Raw genomic sequence first — 7,537 nt, 5'->3', positions numbered from 1 at the left:
AACGCAGAACTTTGGAATCACCGATATACCGCGTCATAGCCAGGTAGAGCTCCTCCTTGATCCGAAGTGTTTCACAACCACTACATCCTCCATTTGGGGATCTCACCCTGCAGGATGAACTTCTGGTTGCTCCGGCTCCACTGGTAGATCACTGGAACCTGTGAGCGGCTCGCTAGAATAAGGTGAGCTTCCCATCCAAGTCCAGAAACTCTACATCCGTGTCGCGTACCACTCGTGCAGTGACTGATACGAATAAAAGCCATTATCATCCACTTGTAGAGGGTGGAGAGGCCAGCTTTGAGCTGTCAGCAATCACAAAGAACCAATCAGAGCCAATCTGGAAGGCCTCAATATCATTGGGCTTAGAGATCTTGGACACTTCGATATCCTGGAACTTATTGAACCTGCTTGGTCGTCATCAAACTTGTAAATGTGGGAACCACCAAACAGCTGAGCCACAATGACAAACACCTCATTTCGATATGACAGATTTGCACCCCACAATGGACTGACCTAAAGGCAGAGAAACACATGAATCGCGTGAGAATGAAACTGGGAGCATCTGGAGTGTTGTTAGCCTAATGTGTGATTTAGACTTCCTAACTTACAGTGTCACTGGAAACTCCCTGTAACCCTTCACCCAAACTCCACGTAACCTGACATGCACCTCCTGCCCACATAGCAAAATTGGTATGGCCCAATCTGGCCAACACAAGTGCTTACACATGGCCCACATACCGCAAAGACTGACGGCCCTTTGGTGGCCCAGATCAGGTTGCCAGAGGAGGCCCAGACATGGGCCAGCACAAGGCCAGTTGCAGACACACTGGTGGTCCTGTGCTAGCCCATCTCTGGCACCAAAGGACCGTCATTCTTTGCGGTATGTGGGCCATGTGTAAGTTGTGTGCAGCCACGGGCCAGTCGCAGACACACAGCTGACCCTGTGCTGGCCCAGTGTCAGCCAAATGTGTACCTTAATCAAGCCATGTAATAACAACATGTGCCGAAACATAAATAGTGCAAAGTAACATTACGAACCTCTGTTCAGACAGTGAATGAACTGATTCTTTTACAGCACATTTCCTTTCCCCAAAGTCATACCTGAATTTGAAACGTTGGCTACCATAGCAGTATAGTATATCAACATGGCACTTGGGTCTTCCAACTAAAATAGCAAAATAGGAACATAAACAGTGCCATCATTGCCAGACCTGCCCACATCTGGTTGACATATACCCTGCCATGACACCAGTCAGTCAGAAGTGCCAGCTTGATGCCGGATCAGGGAAGACCTGTTTTCTATGAGCCTGGGCCACATGACCCAAACCACAATCGAGCAAGATATGGCATGCCATCACATAGACAGTGCCATCTATACCAGGCCTGGCCCATATCTGGATGGCATACGTCTTATCATGCCAGAAGTCAGCCAGCAGTGCCGGCTTGATACCAGATCTGGGCCAGACCTGCTTGCTATGTGGGTTAGAGATGTAACTACACGTTGGGTCGACACAGCCTGCAAGGACTTAAATGGTTAGAAGGTTGCGCTGCAGGATCAAGAGGGGTTTCCAGTTATCTCGTAAGTTAGGACACATTTCCTGCAAAAGTCGAAATCAAAATTTACCTGTGATGTTATCATAAGTCCTGAAGTTCATTCTATGTGGTCCCACTGGAAAATCATACAGCTCTCTGTGCTGGGAGCAGAAATGGCCACGTAGACATCATTCTTATAGCTGAATGTGTCAACAGACAACGATTCTGAGGCAACAGACTGATGAAGGATGAAATCTGTGGAAAGGAACATCGGGAAATGTATTTTTCACAAACCAGCAAAGCCACGTTAAATGAATAACCTCTACACAACTTAGAAAGACTGTGCTGAGTTCTCTGATCCTGATCTCAGCTGGACATGAGAGAAGGGCAGCTGGCTCAGGTGTTTCTCACCTGTGGAGACACACTCATTCTGCAGGCTGGTCATATCATTGAGGCGCTTGCCCTTCATGTCCTCTGGTCCAGCACACACAACATCCGACACTGTGCATGGTGTTCTTTAACCACGTCATAAGCCACTTGGCTCTGCAGTCACATTCAAAGGCATTGCCTCGCAGGTCCCTGCAGAAAGGGAATATTGTGTTTCATGGCTGAATTGGGAGAAAGACAGACTGCAAGAATTACTCAGTACGCTATTTGCCTATTTAACTATGTACAAACTTACAGCTCTATAAGGGAGTCAAGGTCAATGAGGAGGTCCCTGGCAAGGCTTTAATGTTATTGTTTGCCAAAGACCTGGAACAAATGCAGTTGATTATGAAAAAGAGACATCATTAAATCATGTATAACAGATAACAGTTGTATTTTCAGTCACTGGAACATACAAGTGAGTCAGGTCCCTGAGTCCTCTGAAGGCATATTTGGATGTAGTCTCTAGTTTGTTACTCTCAATGAATCTATGGATCAACAAGAAGAAAAAGAAAAGTATATTTTTTGATCAATTTCAACATTTTGCCAGCTAGTAAACCAAATGGTAAATGGACTGGTCTTGTACAGCACTTTCTATTTTGCCTGAGCACTCGAAATCCTTGAAACCTGTCTAATTCAGATCAGGACCTCAAAGCACCAGCAGCCCAGATCAGCTGATCACAGCCTGGACACAAAGAAATTTACTGAAGCTTTGAATAGAAATTGCGATTTTTAACCTCTTGTTGAGCCACTACAACCAATTTTAGAGTTCCCCACCTGCTGAATCCCACTTTAACCCGTTCCTTACTCATTTTCTGTTTAGAGTCGCTCTCTACAATGTAGAGATATTTTAAAATCTTTCATCTTTTTCTCTGCTCATGTTCTACCAAACTGATTCAAGCTGCGTATATTTATGAGAATTAAATTTAAAGAAGTAAGGTAATTTCTTATGTATTAATGTTACTTTAATGATACATTAATATAGCACAAGGTTCAATTAGCTTTGCACAAAAATAGCTGGTAGAAAAATCCCTTTAATGGACCACAGAGGAAATATTTGCTGGAGCACACCTCGTGTCCCCCAGAATCCTTACTTTGTCCATGTGAATTTAAACAATCAAATCTTGTGAAAATGGCCACAACTTGTATATTTAACACAGACATAATAGGGGAGACCGGGGATAATTTCTCCAATCAGGGCTAAGTTTCAAATGATGTGACTCATCCTGTGCATGCCCAATTCAGTTCTGCTATCACATGTGAAAAATCAGCACATTTTGTCAAACACAGACAATATAACACGAAAAAAAGTAATTTGTATGCCAAAAAGTAAGTTTTCTACTTTATTCAATTTCTAATAGCATTATCTGCTTTGCAGTCAAGTGGAGCGTGCGTCTGTCCTCTCAGTAAGTGAGTGAGACAGCGGTGAGGACGGCTGTGCGAGTGCATCGCAAAAACACAGAAATATGCCTGACACCTGTAAACAAAGCAGTACCTGGCTGCAGTTTAAAGACCTTTTTGTCTCTGTCTTGGTCTTGGTCTTGTCTTGTCTTGTCTTGGTCTCGATACCCTCTAATCTTGGTATTGTCTTGATCTTGGTTTAGGCGGTCTTGACTAAAAGTCTACAACTTTATTACTTTCATTTTCTTCCAAAGCAGTTTTTGAAACATCTTTGTGAACTGACTAATGCTTGAACATTGCTGTAGGTCCACAGGAAAACTGTTCCACAGTTTTACCTCATAAATGGTAAAACAAAAGGTTTTAACCCTTGTCCGTGCTTTAAGAGTCTTCATCAATGTTCCCTCTAAGCTGCGCACGTGCGCAATTGCGCACTGCTGGCACGGTCTCTGCGCACAGAAAATCTGCGTTGCGCACAAAAAAATCTAACCTGAATTGAAATTAAAATTAAAACTTTAACAATTCTGTTTTGCAGTGTTAGTCAGTAAGTGACTGGCTGCTCCTGTATGGGATTAGAACGATGCCACCTTATCCTATAGTCCAGCCAATAATGCGATTCACATTCGTATACGCAGCCAATCAACGTTGTTGACACGCTATGACAGCGTCCTATGTGCCGACACCGGTGTTTTAGCTAGCAAAGGGGCGTGGCTGATGTGCAGTGAAGCCACGTTAATGACAACGCGTACAACCATTGGAGATGTGAGCAGGACAGACGGAACAATTGACGGGAAAAGTGTGGACTTTATACCAGTTTTTAAATTGTGTTGATGGGCCACGTAAAACCAGAGTTATGATAAAAATATCTGCAATGTTTGGTTTTCTTCCTGAATACTATCGTTGTTTATATTTACTGTGGGAAGAAACGGTAAAAACGGCGTTTTACAAGGAAAACGCTCGAAAGCACTCTCCGCCTGTGAGCAAACACAACACCAAAAAACCCCCACCCTTTCCTATTGGTCGAAAAAAGTACCGTGTCGACCAATCAAAAAATTATATGGCAACGTGGCATCTAGTTGTTAAGAAACGGGGGGAAGTTTTAGGAGTGACGGCGGTGTTCTGACATGTGAGAGATTGAGACGTTTAGCGCAAATCTTGTGTAGTTAGTGTGTAGTTAGTGTGTAGTGTAGTCAATAGTTTTGTTGGTGTGTCAGAACAATGAGGCAGCTGCTGAATGTTACAGGTGTTACAGCAGTGATACATCTCCCGCTGTCAGGCCTGCAGGTATCAGGCTGTTGTTCTCCTTTATCTCATAGTGGACAGAAATTATTTTTTGGAGTGGCACAAATAATTTGTGTGGCATCAGATTTGATGCGGAACAGCTGATTGTTCTGTAAATAGTTTGAAATGTTTATTTAAAAAACGCCTTGACTGCATTAAAAAAAATAAATAGCTGCAAAAAACTTTGTTGTTTGCCAAACTGAGTTACTTTTTGAAGTAGTAACTATATAATTAATTGCCCAGCATTGGTCATTATATACTGTATTTTGCAGACAGAGAGTTATAGGACTCTCCCAGACCACAGACTCAGACTTTATGAAGAAAAAAAAGAAAAAGTTGTGTTTTCAAAATTGGAGTGAAAGTTATTTTTACTTCCAATAGTGTTAACATACTACACAGGTCATGAACAGGATTTTTTAAATTTTCATTGTAAGTGGGCTAAAGCAGTTAATTAAAAGTAGTCTAACATAAATGTAAATGCTGTAATTTGATTATTGTAATAAACCATGTAACTTGGATGGATTAGATGCTGGCGTGACCACAGTGCACACGTCTGATGTCGCTCACAGTGGTCCAAGGGATCGCTCAGGGAGTTTGTGTGTTCGCTCAGACACATGAAAAATTAGAGGGAACATTGGTCTTCATATTTAATTTTCCCCTCAATTCATCCTCTGTACATTTCCTGGTACTGTGTCTGGCTTTGTACATAATTTTTGCAGTTTTATATTTTATAAAATCCATAAACTTCAGAATTGTTAATTTCAAGAACAATTCAAGAAAGTTAGGAAGCAAAGTAAGACAGTCATCGTCTCCATTGTAAGTGGGCGGGGGAGGATGCTACAGTTTGTACAAGAAGCATCAGCTCTGATTTATTTTAACTTTAGGGCTTGACGAAGAAGCGCAAGAGAAAATCTTCACATGATACAGTTACATACAAATGACATACACATGTATAATGTTTAAAAATATAATCGAACATTAATGAATTATTGGTCAATATCTGAAAAGCAAAAGACATTCTCTGTTTACCACAACATGTACCAAATTAATTTAATAAAGTTACATATGTATAACTTAATGGGGATATAAGTCAAACTTACTTCTACAGTCAGACTGAGTTGCAGTTCTCTTAGTGTGCACTGATATGACTCATACGCATTTGTTGTTTCCTACATGACCAAATTTGACTGATAACATGCAATAGAGATGAAACTGACTGACCCGCCTTCCTTCTGGCTGCTCTTGCTTTTTCTGATTTCCTAAGTTGTTCTAAGAAACTTGTCAGAATTTTTTTAAATTTACAAAAACAGGATGCGTCCATTTAAACTCTGATATGCTTATAATGAGTTACATAGTGACTGTAGTTTTACATTTGCAAATAAATGTTTCATAGAAGTACCTTCAACAACAGTTAATTCAGCAGTGACTTTGTTCTTACTTTCATCAGTGAATTTGTGACATAAACCAGGGACAGCAGAAAGATGAGGATTAAAACGTTGGTGTTTCTGACACCAGCCAGTCCTCTGCTCCTGAACGCTGCTGCTGCCATCACTGTGGAAATAAAAACAGCCTTTGAGCTTAAGAGAAAATGAAAGAAAAGAAAAGAAAAGAATAAATAAAGAATCAAATCTTTGTTTCCTCTTGTTATGTTAATAATATATTTTTAAAAAACATTTTAGGTATAAACCATCCTATGGTGCAGTTTTGCTGATCTTACCTGCCTGGTGAAGGGACAAACAGCTGTTTCACAGACTGAAAACACAAGGGAATCACACGCTACAAATACTTAATGTTCTCCTGATGTGACTTCCCACTGATCTGTGAGCTGCTCTTTCACTTTTATCTCACAGTAGTGATATGATCTATGTGGCGGGGGTGTGGTCTCCGGCCTGCTGCAGCAGAGGGGTGTTACAGTGAGCTCTCAGGGCGGTGCCGAGGTGTGGCTGAGAGGGCGGGTGTGACTGCTCAAGGTGATCATCTTCTTCTCTCTATTTTTAAATAGTGATGACGGGGACGGAGACTGGGAGGAAGAAGCAGCTGTTCCTGTGTGACTGATGCTGGAACATCAGAACGAAAATAAAACTAACCTATAGTGAATGAAATCCAGTGTGCGTGTCGGGTCCTTACCACAATCTACTTTACAGGAACAGAGGCCCACTTTAAACTGTCCAAGATCATCCCACATATTTAAGTTTTATCAAGAGCCATCGCAGAGTAGTGTAGAAAGGCCCCAAAGTTTATAGGACAAGTCTATTCTGTTCTTATACAGGTGTTTATAAGTTTCAGAACAAACCTCAAGCTTCTTCTTCTACACTCTGAGACAGTTTGGCTTTAATTGGTGTTGTGGCCGACACACCGGGGTGACCGTAGTGCTGAAGACTGAATCACATCAACAACCGTGTAATTAAAAATATTTCTCAGTCACCTTACAATCATGGGATCTCAGGCAATGGGCACTACCATTATATAAGTACCACTTCTATTCTCCAGAAAATATTCATGACATTCATGAAGGTAAAAAAAAAAAAAGATCCTGTCAAGAGATTTATTCTAAATGACACTTCTTCAGCTGAGAGTCTAAGAGTGAAGAGACACACACTGTAGATCTTTACTTGCAAGGGCGGTCACAGAACGCTCACAACAGAGTGGGGGCCCTGTGATCAGCGCTCTGTTCTTGCACTTGTCTTTATTTATATGCAAAAATAATACAACAGTGAATACGTCTATTCATAGGCAGAGGAAAGGTAGTGCGTAGGGAGTGAAGATAAGAGTGGTTTAGGTGTATGCGTGTGTGTTGTGAGATTCAGAAGGATTCAGCCTCTCTTCTTGTTAGGGAGCGTCAGATAAGAGTGTCCAGCTCTCCTCTTCCTGGCAGGAGTGAAATAATAACAGCTTATTC

The 7,537-nt window shown here is 41.6% G+C and overlaps 1 long non-coding RNA gene across 1 annotated transcript; it reads right to left on the bottom strand.

Annotated features, from left to right (window-relative positions):
* Positions 1–2,250: 2,250 nt before the first annotated feature.
* On the bottom strand, positions 2,251–7,143 carry LOC109198462 (uncharacterized). Its single transcript, XR_002059258.2, has 4 exons — positions 6,356–7,143; positions 6,077–6,189; positions 2,376–2,447; positions 2,251–2,286 (listed from the first exon to the last, which is right to left on the bottom strand). It is a non-coding gene; the product is annotated as an uncharacterized LOC109198462 (long non-coding RNA).
* Positions 7,144–7,537: the final 394 nt, after the last annotated feature.

This window comes from Oreochromis niloticus, unplaced genomic scaffold, assembly GCF_001858045.2.
Source record: "Oreochromis niloticus isolate F11D_XX unplaced genomic scaffold, O_niloticus_UMD_NMBU tig00008105_pilon, whole genome shotgun sequence".
NCBI classification, from domain to species: domain Eukaryota; kingdom Metazoa; phylum Chordata; class Actinopteri; order Cichliformes; family Cichlidae; genus Oreochromis; species Oreochromis niloticus.
The sequence above is the reverse complement of the archived record's forward strand: the minus strand, read 5'-3'. Positions and strand labels throughout refer to the sequence as shown.